The 13,384-nt window shown below is 42.7% G+C and overlaps 1 pseudogene; it reads left to right on the top strand.

The window, feature by feature from the left end:
* Window positions 1–2,357: 2,357 nt before the first annotated feature.
* On the top strand, window positions 2,358–7,546 carry LOC112105568 (annotated as a pseudogene).
* The last annotated feature ends 5,838 nt before the right edge of the window (window positions 7,547–13,384 follow it).

Below are 13,384 nucleotides of genomic sequence, written 5' to 3'. Positions count from 1 at the left end.
AGGGCAAGTAAACCGCCCTAACACGGTATCTCGCTTTGTTATTGTTGACCGCTTGATTTAAGCACTCCTCATTGGCGTATATATTTGAGATGTATTTTACTCATGTTACGGTATGGATATTGATTTATATTCCAGAAGTGCCTTAGTTTTGGATTGCATTACAGGCAATCATGAAGCTGGTGTACGACGTGCCACTGTATATGCAATAAAAGTGACCTCTTTAGTAGTTTCCCAATCTGCTCCCTACCTAGAGCCTTTAAAAAGAAATACAATACAGTGGATTATCGTGATGGCTCTCATTTCTGATTTACAATTATCCCATCCCATCCCATAGAACTGGAAGGGACCTTGAAAGGTCATCGAGTCCAGCCCCCTGCCTTCACTAGCAGGACCAAGTACTGATTCTGCCCCAGATCCCTAAGTGGCCCCCTCAAGGATTGAACTCACAATCCTGGGTTTAGCAGGCCAATGCTCAAACCACTGAGCTATCCCTCCCCCCCTAATAATAATAATAATAACATTAGCAAGCTTTTATTATTATTTACTATTATGTATTAAGATTCTATTCACGTGTTGGTTCCGTACGTATTAAGACATTAATCCAATTGATTTTGTATGAGCTGGTTTCAATGCATTTTCTGTTCCTTTTTTTTAAAGCGTTGTGGGTGCGCACGTGTTTAGTTTGGAGGAGTAATTAAATACATGACGTCGCTCGGACAGGCGCTCACGGTGCCCCATCTTGCTGACGCTATGGGCCCAATCTTGAAGTAATTGGACCCGATCCTGCACTCATGGAAGTCAATGGCAAAACTCCCACTGTCTTTAATGGGAACAGAGTTGTGCAAAGGGGAGGGGGAGCAAATGCATGTAAGCAACATCTAAGCCAACTCCACATCCTGCATACCAAAAAGGTAACACACAAACCTGGTCTGAAAGGGCTGTGCAACCGGGGCATTCCATCACCAGCCCTAGATGTGAGGATGGGGGTAAGGTGCCCATAGATGTTTGAGTAAAAATACGTGTAGAAAGGCGTGTTGAGGTTTAGCTGGTAAGGGAGGCTTCCTTTTCAGTATCTAGTAAAAAAGGAATGTTCCCAGATACTTATGTACCTGGCAAAACCCAAGATCTTTCCTTTCCTTTTCCAGTTACCAAATCTACTGCTTCAGGAACTCCTGGAGTTTGGGGCTGGGGGTGGGGTAGTTCCTTCCCACGCGCTGTTAATAAAGTTAATGAGGGCCACCAGAGCCAGTAACAGCAGTTTCATGCCCCCCTACTAAGATTGGTAGATTAAATAGGATTAATAATGGGGTACCTTCCACATCCAAGACCCCCTTCTGGGAACTTGACAGCTAGGTTCAATTGGCGCTACAGGTAGCTCTAAACTTGTGAAGTGTAAATCCACTATTTGGGAGACTATCCTGCAGACCTCCATCAGGAGTAGCTGTTTAGGCTTACCCCCGCGCCCACTAACGTCAATAGAAGTTTTGTCATTGACTTGGGAGCAGGATGGATTTCCATAAGGGAGCTCCCTAGTTAGATGAAATATCAGAGGGGTAACTGTGTTAGGCTGGATCTGTAAAGCAACAAAGAGTCCTGTGACACCTTATAGACTAACAGACGTATTAGAGCATAAGCGTCTGACGAAGTGGGTATTCACCCACGAAAGCTTATGCTCCAATATCTAAGTCTATAAGGTGCCACAAGACTCTTTGTTGCTTTTTAGTTAGGTGACGGTATTGCTGGGGGGGGGGGGGGGGGGGACGCCTGTCACGCACAATGTCTTCGCTTGGCCCCAGACACGTCTCCATCCCGAACAGCCCCGGTTTCCTGCTCCCAGGTGTGTGTGAGCTGAGTAAGGCGTGAGTACGTCCTGCCACGTGAAGCAGGCATTAGTACTTGCTCACCGGAAGTGCCGCGTGAAATCGGCCCGCCGTATCAGGCTCTAATAGCAGCTTTGAGACAGCAGCACTCTCCAGGGGCCTTCAGCGCGCTGGGATGAGAGACTGTTTGAAGAGCCACGTGGAAAGGTCCCGGCTGAAGCTGCCATGGCGGATCATCGAAGAAAGGACTTAGCAGCTAACAGTGCAATTGTGACCACGTCTCATGAGCAAATCGTTGCGAATACGGATGGCTGACAAATGCCACCTTTCTTGGGGGGAGTCTCTGAGGCTCTCCGCGTGCTGGGCGCTGTGCTGTAAAGTGGAAAGCCATCTGACGGGCTTTCGGGAGAGAGATGGGGGCAGGCCTTGAGTGTTTCACTGCTGCCCCTGCTGTACAGATGCGCTCCCTGAGCTGCTCTCTGTGTCCCCGCATCATACCGAGGGGTCCTAGTTTGGGGCTGCCACGGAGCCGGAGCAATGCGTGGGGATCTGGAGGCGGCCACAGCAGTAAACCAAGAATTCCCGAGCACCTGGAAAAAAGATAAACGCCAGCTGATCATGCTCCTGATCATGGCCAAGTACAGCGCAAAGGCGCACGGACCCCCTCAACTCGGGGCTACTGCAGGCTCGCAGCATGGCTGGAGTCACAGGGAGCATGAGAAAGCTTGGCCCTGCCGTTGACACGTTGCAGGATCGAGAAATAACTGTTCCGTCTGCAGCCAGGATCACCAGCCCGCCTCTCCGCAGATCGCATAGGAAGGGAGATGGGCGCAAGCGAGGAGCCGGGTTGTATGGGGAGCTGTAATGCGAAGAGGGCAGGTGTGGGGGGCAGGAGTGGCGGTGGTGTTGGAGACTCTGGGTTTGGGAGCTCGGTATGCGCGGGGCGGGTGGGAAGCTGGTTCTCGCAGCTCCATTGGGTGTATTGTGGCGGGTGTTTGAGGATCCAGTGTGTGTGGAGCCGGTCAGGGGGTGGATGCTCTGGTTGATTGATTCTTCTTTTGCTTCTAGGTAAGAGACTTGGAGCAAGGAAGCAAACTGCTGGAGACCGAGCTCAAAGCCCTGCGGTGGCCTGAGAGATCTGTATCGAGAACAGCTGCTGGACCTGTGCAGAGCCGCGGACCTTAGGAAAGGGCAAAGGGCAATAACCCTACTCTACAGCCTAGCCTGCTGTAGCAGAACACACTAGCTTGCCACAGCCACTGGGGAGCACCACAGCAAACCACACCGTCCTTCCCCCATCTGTCTGTCTGTATCCACCTGTTGTCCTTCTTATACTGTGCATAGATTGTGAGCCATTTGGAACAGGGCGTGTCTGTTTGTTGCGTGTTTGTTCAGCACCTAGAGTAACCCACACACCTCCTGGGTGTAGTGTTCTGTCCCCTCTGCTGGGAGGGGTGGGGAGAGAAACAGGTGTCTGCTCTACAGCCTTAGCTAACAGGCAGTTGGCTTTTAGCTCATGCCGTAGCTGCTCATGCACGAAGCTCCAGAGACCCCTGCAAGGTTCGATCCCGCCCCTGGTGGACTGGGGTCTGTCGGTGTTACACTAGCACAATGGGGTCAGTGTTCTTGGTCCATGACTCTGGCTCCTATGCACTACAGTAATATATATAAGGGTGCTCCACACCCAGGCAGGACAGCAGCAAAGTGCTCCACACAGGACCATACTATACCATGCCTGTGTGTCCCACCCACACAACAACATGTCACAATGGTGCCACACCCACAGCAATGCACCACAGAATGCCATCGTGTAAAATGCCCAGGAAAATATACCCGGTCACCACACAACAGTGCTTCTTCACACCGTACTATAGGGTGCAACACCACACAAGAACATGCCACAGGACAGTTGATACACCACAGCTACAACACACACAGGACCACACAGAAAGCCACCCCTCCCATATACAAAGGACACTACAGTGCTTTGCGCCATCCTGACTGCACCATCACCACTGGAGAGAAAGTGGGGCCCACCCATCCCTCAGTATGTCACAGGCCACATACTGCACCACTGCTTTTCCCGCGGCTTGGGTATCAAAGGATTCATCAGTCCTTGAAAAACCTATTAGCAGTGGCTGCCAAGTAAGCTGTGGCCGACCAGCTGCAGTCCATAAAGAAGCCCTATAATGGTGCCTTTGAAGGGAGGAAGAAAGCGGAGAGAAACATTGAAGCTTTTAGCCCTGTAGGACTGAGTTTATAATTAAGAAAAGCAGTTGCAGTTGCATGGAATGCAAACTATATTCTGCACTGATCCTATCGTGCACTGAAACAATACCCCGATTTGGGATCATTCTCATCCGGATATTAGTGCGACCCGAAGCCAGCCGTCCTGGCGACACAAAATGGCAAAGGAGAGAAAGGGGGTGGAGGGAGAGAGAGAAAATTGTTTATGAAGATTATTTCATCTGTTCAGCCATTCTGTCACATACGTTTTATTTCAGAGTGTGCTGTGCAATCAGAAGAAACCATTCTATACCTACAGAGTGGAGTTCGAAAAGCTAGTATTGGTGTTAAATGTGAAATCCGTTGCTAGATCTTTATTTTATATGTATGCCTATTTATGTATTTAGTTAATTGAAGGATGGGGAGGCTGCCACTTCAGCTCGCATCTCCCTGGAGAAACAGCTGGATAATCTGGAGGCTGAAATTGCATTCCTGCAGAGAGTACACTGAGGTTAGATTTAGAGTTTTGTACGTCTATTTGTTTTAAACATCACTTTCCAATCTTTCTGTTCTGGAAGCTCTGCAGAAGTATCGTATTATTTACCATGTACTCTGTGTGTGTGTTTCTGTCAGAACAGGAAATCGAAGATTTGATGAAACAGAGCTACAGTGCTTCAGCGTGTGTTGATGTCTCCTGCTCAATCCTAGACCTGGCTTCTGCTCTGAGGGACATTCAGATGGAGTCTGAAGGAATTGCAGCCAAGAACCTGCAGGTAAAATTATACTTCATCGGATCTGCAAAATGAAATTATCTGTCAGCCTTTGCTGATAAAAAAAATCCTTGTTCATGACAAACATGTTTAATATATTTACTATGCCATCTCTAGAAACAAACATCCGTAAAATAGACAGATATCTTCATAAGAGAAATATTTCTCCTACTACACATCCCACAAAGGCATAGAAATGCATGGAGGGAGAGTCTACTTTCAATGGCTGTACATTGCAAGATTAATTTTAACATTACAAGCAAATTTTGCTTATTTACTTACACTTATCTATAGCCCTCCATACAATAGATGGCAATATTCCCATTACTTTAAATATATTTATGTATTAATAAAATAACTGAAACACATATTTCCTTTTATAGCTGACTATAAACATTCATGTTTGCCATATTCTGTTTAATTTCCCCCCAGGAAATAGACGAGTGGTACAAAACCAGATTTCTTGACTTTAATCAACCTTCCACAAAACATGCCGAGAATGTGAGACGTTTCAGGGAAGAAATAGGGAACTGCAAAAGAAGTGTAAGTGGATTTGAAAACCCCTTCCAGCTTATGTTATGTCACTTCTAATGCAACCCTTTGTTCTGATTTCACAAAGTTAGGTAATGTGACAGTCCTCTGATATATTTTCCAGTAATGGTGGTCTTTTAGGCTATATTTGCAGAGAGGGAGGTGGACTGGAGGAGTGGTGTCTCTATATATGACCCCATGTCAAACCGGTAGAAAGCATACACGAATAATATTTTATATAACTTCGGCTACTTATTAATTCCCACGTCTGAAATCAACGTGTAGGTCGGTTCAGATCATCTGAAAAAATGACTGACGGGGTTAGAGGACAATTAGTTTGCAATAGAAAATGTCTTGTTTGGAAGAAGGTGACACTTCTAAAGACAGACAGCTCCTTGGGGTGGAGACTAGGTGCCATTCGGGGTAGATTTATTAAGCTGCGAAAAACACATTCAAGTAGCAGTTACTAGTGAAGTTCACACTTTAATTTCCAGAATAAGGACAAATACTAAGGTAAGTGTCAGAGAATGGGGTGTTATTAAAAGTCATTGACTTACAGATCTCTAGATCCCTTTGACAGGTAGGGTCAGGGTACAAAGTCCAAACCTCCTCCCTAACCCACATTTAAAATCAATCAAGCTGCAAACCTCCAACACAATAATTTATTATTTCAAAGGATTTTCATTTCTGGGCCCCAGAGACTCTTTCACTTTATTTACCCCCACCTCCTCCCAGTAAAACTTTTGCAACAGACAGAAATGCAATACCGAATTTCAAGTCAATGCATTTTCTTTTGATTTCCACATATTTTGGGCAGCTAGGAACATATTCAATTTCCCCGTGTCTTAGGTACATTTATATTAAGTGTATGTTTGATACAAAGAGGGTGTGCCCAGTTCTAGCATAGAATATGTGGGATGCAGACATGCAGGATTCAGTGCAGCACAAACTGTTCATATTGAGCAGGTGTTTACATTGGTCTCAACCTCTTCCTTGCAGGTGAGATTCATTTTGCAGAGGATTTTTATTTCAGTATGATGCAGCTTTATTAAATTTGAAATCTGTGGTCGCAATGGAAACTTTTCTCATTTCTGTCCAAAACCATTTCAGTTCTTGGGATACTTGTGGGAGATAAAAGACAAGATTCCAAGGCTCAAAGCCTGGCCCCGTTAAATCCATGGGAATTTTGCCTGTAACTTCAGTGAGGCCAGGATTTTATGGCAGGAGTGAACAGATCGGTGATTTCGCATTGCACTCTTCTGGTGCTACAGATTAAGGCCCTTAAAACGGAAATGCAGCATTAGGGATTCAGATCAAGGAAATCCAAGAGAAATACACCGAAGTGGCTGAAGAATTACAGGCAAACTACAATTCGTAGGTTTTAATTTAATTTAATTTTTTCCCTCTTTGCAAATATTGAATTAAGCCAATAGGTAAATTAGTCCAATCTAAAGTTATCCTGAATTTTAATTATTAGGAGCCACCTTTTGGAGTAGGCAGTCACTAGACTTAAATATACGTCTTCTGACTGCCTTGTAGATCTTTGAAAAGCAGGAAACTTGGCACACCTTTCTCTGTCCTGACTTATCTTTGCTAGTCCTTTCTGCAGTTAACAAGAATTCTTTACACGGTAACCTTTGCAGAGCTCATTCCGGCATATTAACACCCTAGACCGGCTTTTGATTAATTGTTCTCTTTGGATACGATCAGACGAAAGATGTGTGTTGATCTTTTCAGAAGAAAACACAAACACTGCAAGAGGAACTGAAAGCAATGAAGGAGAAAATCGCCCTCCATCTGTGTGACTAGCAAAATCTCCTGCACGTGAAAAAATGGCTTTGGACGTTGAGATAGCCACATATATTGTTATGATGCTGATGAAGAAGCGGATTTATGCCAGATTCACACGCGATCCTTGTTCGCTCTTTTGTGCTTTCTTTAGCTTTCGGGGTCTCCTTCGTTCCACAGTCACTCTCAATGCTACGGTGCTTTTTGTTTTTTTAAGGAAGCTGATTGAAAGTGAGGATAGAAGAGCTGGTGACCTCTTTGAGTGGGATATATCTCATAGGCAGGATGACAGGCCATGGGCAGGGCAGTACCATTGAAAGCATTGCCGAAGGTCAGGCTGTAGACACCACCCCCAGCAAACCTGTGCTTATCAGGGAAAGGAGTCATTTGCACCGGAATAGGGACCGATAGGAAAAACATATGACAAAAATGCAAGGGAATAAAAAAAACCCTTAAAATTCACAGGGATGGAGGAAATTGTGTGTAATTATTGGGACTCAAACTACGTCAGTATAATATTTTCTCTCACAAGCCTAAGTAAGGACTGACCGAGGTACTGATGTAACCATCCCGCGAGAATAATCCATTGAGGCTTGCACTGTATGTATTTAAAAGTATTTCTGACCCTGTATCTTCAGTTAACTTCGCACCACTACTAATGCGTTGGCACAGTCTAGGAGGTCGTGTCTGTGATTTGCACAGGGGTTATTAGTGCTTCATTAGTACCTCTGAATGTTCATTATTTTTGCTCCACCGTTTTTCATTCATTACCAGTATTTTCCCCTTAAAACAGTTGAGACAGACAAAGCCTAAATCCAGGAAGGCACCCGAAAGAGGATGTTAAGGATTACTGGTGCTACTGCTGCTGAGAGCTAAGAAGAATACATCACGATGATAATTTGCTTGAAATGAGAGTCAAATGCCACGCGCTTCAATCTTTCTAACTTTAGCGCCTTTAGTCAAACCGCATTTCCAAACTATGCATGGTTTTTAAACCTGATTTGTCGCTTTTATTAAATTAAATAAAATTATGAGCATGTGTTTTTTGCCTGAGTTGGTCCCCTTTTCTTCTGCTCTGTTTAATGATTATCTAAAGCAAGGCATTGTGCATTATTTCACAAAGGTATTTGTTAGCCTTTAAAGGACCTGACAGTTGTTATAACATTTTGCATCTCTGAAACAATTACTAGTAACCTTTTTTCCAAGAAGTGTCATGTGGTAAAGTCTAACCTTATGAGAAGTTTCCATCCCGAAAAATCTCTAACGTTCCTGAAGATAAATGAATAGAAAACAGAGGAACATGTTAATTAATTAGATCTTACATAGATCACGCTTGAAGAAAATTTTTTACAAAAGAAGACCTGACTTTGCCGGAATAATTTTCATTACCATCTATTAAAAATTATTCGGCTCTAAACTAGAAGCTCGCATTAGCTTTCTGAGCAGGGTCCTATTATTTTTGTATTATATGTTTTCTGATCTATATCGCTACACAGACACACTCACACGTATTACTTAAGAGAGAGAGAATGATTTTGACTCAGCTTTTTGCGATTTCATGGAAAGGATTGTTAAGAAACTCTCATCTTAACATCACACCAAACTTCAAACGTGTCTCTCAAACACAAAGCAGCGCCTAAATCAAAAGCTTCTTTTCAGCTCCATTTCTGAAAGGTTCACTCAGGGTGAATTACAATTTATTCCAGGGAAAATAAACTGATCTAGTTAAAAAAAATGCTTCCACACTTGCAGAAAGCCAGGGAGGATTATAAGGAGGATTACATCACCAGCACTGTAGGTACAGTATAATTATAATAATATACTTTCCACACAGACATACTCATTTGCGCCAAATCCCGGCTATTCGACAACAATTTCGAAGTTACATCTCCAGACTAATCAGAGTATTGTATCCCTTTCTTACAAAGGTGACGTGCTATGTTCTGCGCAACACAAACTTGAATGTTGCACAGCAGTAAAGCCTATTTTCGTTTTGGCAGGCTATTTGTTTAGTGCTAACAGATCCAGTGATGAAAATGTAAATTTTATTTCTTTCTGAACATCGGACCTATGCATGTTCCCTTCTAATGATGGAAATAACTGCTGCTTTCCCCCGTCATCAGAACTAGGAACATGTTATTGAATGACAGGGTGATTTTTTATTCAACACCGGTAGTTATCATCAGAAGTTTTATAATGCGCCTGATTCTGGATTCCTCAAATGTCCAGACAACTTCCCTCCTCTTCCGCCTTTTGGATACTGAGGTCCATGAGGAGCTCAAAGGTGTATCGTTTTGTCTTAACTCGGAAGTTTTGAGTACTGACGTTCAAAGGAAGCACGTGAGATAAAGAGGGACCCTGTGCTGGTCCATTGTAGTGAATTCTTGGTTTGAAGAGCATGCAGAGTTACCCAAAAATTCCACAGGTCCACTGAAGGATAGCTCCATCAATGGCTATTAGTCAACAAGGTCCGGAGGCAACCCCATGCTCCAGGTGTCCCTAAACCAGCAACTGCCAGAAGATGGGCCTGGAAGACAGGGGATGGACGACTCAGACTGTTCTGTTCAATCCGTCAAGCATCTGGCACTGGCCATTGCCAGAGACTGGATACTGGGCTAGATGGACCATTGGTCTGACCCAGTATGGGTCTTATGTTCTTATGGTTCTTATTCACACTAACAGTACAACCGCTTACAGTGTTTATACGGTAAACCCTCATAAGTTGCCAAGGCAGCCTGGACAGTCTGAATCAAAGCAATCGGAATAGTTTGCATTAAGAGCAGCACGACACAAAGGAGTTTTGCTTGCTTCAGTTGTGTGTTGGGGCTATTCATAAGTGAGTGTCTGTAATTTTGATACTTATGTGAAATGAGGGCCATGTAGACCAAAACTTGATATGACCACTGGCACAATAGTCCATAATGACAGCTTCAGGTGTTTTGTGATGAAAATGCAGATATTCTTCTGCTGGGAAGTCATCTCATGAGACAGATTTTTGTTATAATTTCCAGAACATAATAAATATTTGGCCTTTTATACAAGGCCAAAAAAAAAAAAAAAACCCCAAACCAAAACAAAAAAAACCACCAGTGGAAAATCCAGACACAGACACCTCCACCCGAGGTGCAAAGTTAAGACCCTGATTATCCTTTTAGAATAAGGGCATTAAAGATCTATATGGTGTCATATGTACATGTTTTTATGAACCAAGAGCATCAATGCAAGCAACACGACATGGCCCGCAAACGGCAGGTCTATTCTTTAAAAGTGTTCCCTGAATATTAACAGCTTTCTGAAGAAGTGTGTGTCTGTGTCTGTGTGTGTTGAATATGTGTCAATTTCTTTTGAAAGCGCGGTCTGAGCATTCAGTAATACTGTGTACATTCCATTTTGAAGGCAATAATATGTTTTAGTGGACCCAATCCTGCAAATCTGCATTCATGTGAATAGCTTCTACACATATGAGCAGTCTACCGAAACCAAGGGTCCTGCTGCAGTGAGTAAAGGCTATTGGCAATCTTCGATTGTGTCAAGCTAGGTGCTTTACACATCCAACTTGATTTTCCCTTCCATTCTACTGGCAAGACTTGGGGGAAACGCAGCTTTTAATTATAATGCTAGTATTTCCTCATGGGAATAAGCAACAATGGACAGGAAGACAGCCTTGACTCTAAAACTGATGATAAGCAAGCGTCATCTTAACACAAGAGTTGGCTGGCATCAAGTCGTTTTGAATGCAGGTTATTTCAAGCCTGGCTGGCAAAGATTTTAAGGCGAGAGATTTGTTTAAATTAAGATTCCGTGGCAGAAGCATCCAAGTAGCAAAAGGATCTTTCTTTCTAGTTAGGCTATTCCCGGAGAGAGAGAGAGAGAGAGTGAGAGTGAGAGAGAGAGAGAGAGAGAGAGAGAGTGTGTGTGTGTGTGTGTGTGTGACAGAGACAGAGAGACCGAAACTTTTGAGTTAAAGACTCTCCTCTATTCCATACACATTTTAATACCGCGATTCAGAGATGACATTGGATGGGAAGAGGACAGCGCTTCAGCAGCAATTTTAAAGTATTTGTATTTAGGGATTTTTAAAAAGTAGCACAACAATGAATAAGAGGCAGCAACATTTATATTAAAACTAAATAAATTACAAGGAAAATGACTCCTGACAGATGACACCTAAGAACTGCTTTAGCTTCCTTACCACAAAACCGTCATCAATAGATTTTTTCAGTTTGAAAAATATGACAAGAATGAAGGAAAAAGGCATTATACTTCCTCCTGATGTACTTTAAAACGAGATCTGAAAACAGACTTAGCCACAGAACCTATACATTAGAGGTAACGTGGTTGTTCTATATATCCATTTAGTTTCCTGTTTCAGATATTTCTACTTATTAAAAAGAAGTCAAGTCACTTTAAGCAGGAACCAGAGGAGAAACCTTCAGTTTGTCAAATTCATTAATTAGAGAGCTGCATATACTAGAAAAATACTCGGCTTCTTCCCTGACTCCCGACTATTTCACCATGAGGAAATGTTTACCAGAGTGTAATGAACAGTTTCTGATAGCTGGGTTTTTGCAAAACTTCCATTTGTCCTTGCTGATAGTCATGTCTTGCAAAGCAGAAAATGATGAAACCCTTTACAGCATTATACGTTCTCATTAAAAATCCAGCTCTCACAGCCATTTCTTCGTCTTACTGGCAAAACCTATCACTTTCCCCATTTAGGTCATTACCAGCCAGCCAGCCCGCCCTGTCTTGCTCTCTGGTGCCGCTACAGAAAGAAATCTTCCTTCCAGCAGCTACCATTCTTTCTCTCTCCTCTCCCTCTCCCCCCCCCCGCCCCAATACCGATGGTTTCCCTGGCTCTTCTCAGATCAAGTGCTGAATTCAATAGGAGTCTAAGGGGTGAAATCATACTCAATCTGTCTGTCCCCAGCACAGCATTTAAATGCACATTTATTTATAGTAAGGAAATCAATGGAATAGGACCCAGGAAATTTGAGTTACATGCCCCAGGCTCTGCCACTGGCCACTTGGGCAAGTCATGTCCTTCCTCGTGCCTCAGTTTCCCCATTTGCAAAATTGGGGTTATTCTACTTGCTTCGTAAGGTGCTTTGAAAGCACTATATAAGAGCTAGGTGGATTATTATTGTTATTAACATCGTTATTAAATATCCAGTAATAATATTTTGTATTATGATGCTGTTCAGGAAGAAGGTTTATCAGAAAATTAAGTGTTTCATATTATAGCTACAATTACTCAGAAAATAGAACATTTATTCTACAAGATATGACAACCCCTGATAAACTCTTAAGGAAAAATGTACACTGTGTATAAAGAATCAAGCGAAACATTGCAGAGGGATTATGTGAGTGGGGAAGTTTGACAGAATACACTCTCTTTGGTTATATATTTTAGCTTTGTGTGTCCTTCTACAATTTTATTATCCTTGGGTCAGATTCAACAACAGATTTGAAAATATCAAGCTCCCCACTATTTTCAGAGAAGTAGTCTAAACAGAGAGAATCAGTGAAAATATTCAAATCAGAAGAGTCCCAGCATGTCGTCTTTATATAGGAAAAATCATATTGATATGAATGATCGTTTTGTCTGCCTCAAAGCTGCAGGATCAGACCATTTAGGTGATACAACATGTTAAAATGCCATAACAATACTCTAAAGGAGTTAACATAGAGACTATACCTCTATACAATGTATTTCAAGGGCTTAGGGAGACATTATAAAACAAATGTATCAACGGACACAAAAAATTTCACAAATATTTCCTGGCACATTTGTGAAACATCTAAATTAATCTAATCACCAGTTTGCCTTTTAAGTTATGTTTTTGAATAATACACGTAAAAGCTTCAGTTAAGCGTGCGCTAGCTATGTCAAAAATATGCAGCTCCTTTCACTCTGCGTTTCAATTGGCCTCACACTGGGGTTGATCCAAACTCTATGAAAGCCAGTGGAAAGTCTCCCATTAGCTCCAATGAGCTTTGGATCAGACCCACTGCCTGCATTTGCTATTCTTTGCCAGTCATAAACAAATCTGTAAAATCTAACAGAAAGACCATTTTACAAAGATCAAAGGTCTTTACTCATCACTCCACACTTAGATATACCCCCGATGTAGTCAATAGGAATTTTTGTTGAGTGGGGAATGCTAAATAGAGCCATTAATATCTATTTTTCAGAATAACCTTACTAATGAGGATGTAATTTCTGAAGGGAAAAGAACCCTTTCTTGT

The sequence above is a fragment of the Terrapene carolina genome, unplaced genomic scaffold (assembly GCF_002925995.2).
Source record: "Terrapene carolina triunguis isolate 2854851 unplaced genomic scaffold, T_m_triunguis-2.0 Scaffold42, whole genome shotgun sequence".
NCBI classification, from domain to species: domain Eukaryota; kingdom Metazoa; phylum Chordata; order Testudines; family Emydidae; genus Terrapene; species Terrapene triunguis.
Note: the sequence above shows the minus strand (reverse complement) of the source record. Positions and strands in the feature narration are given on the sequence as shown.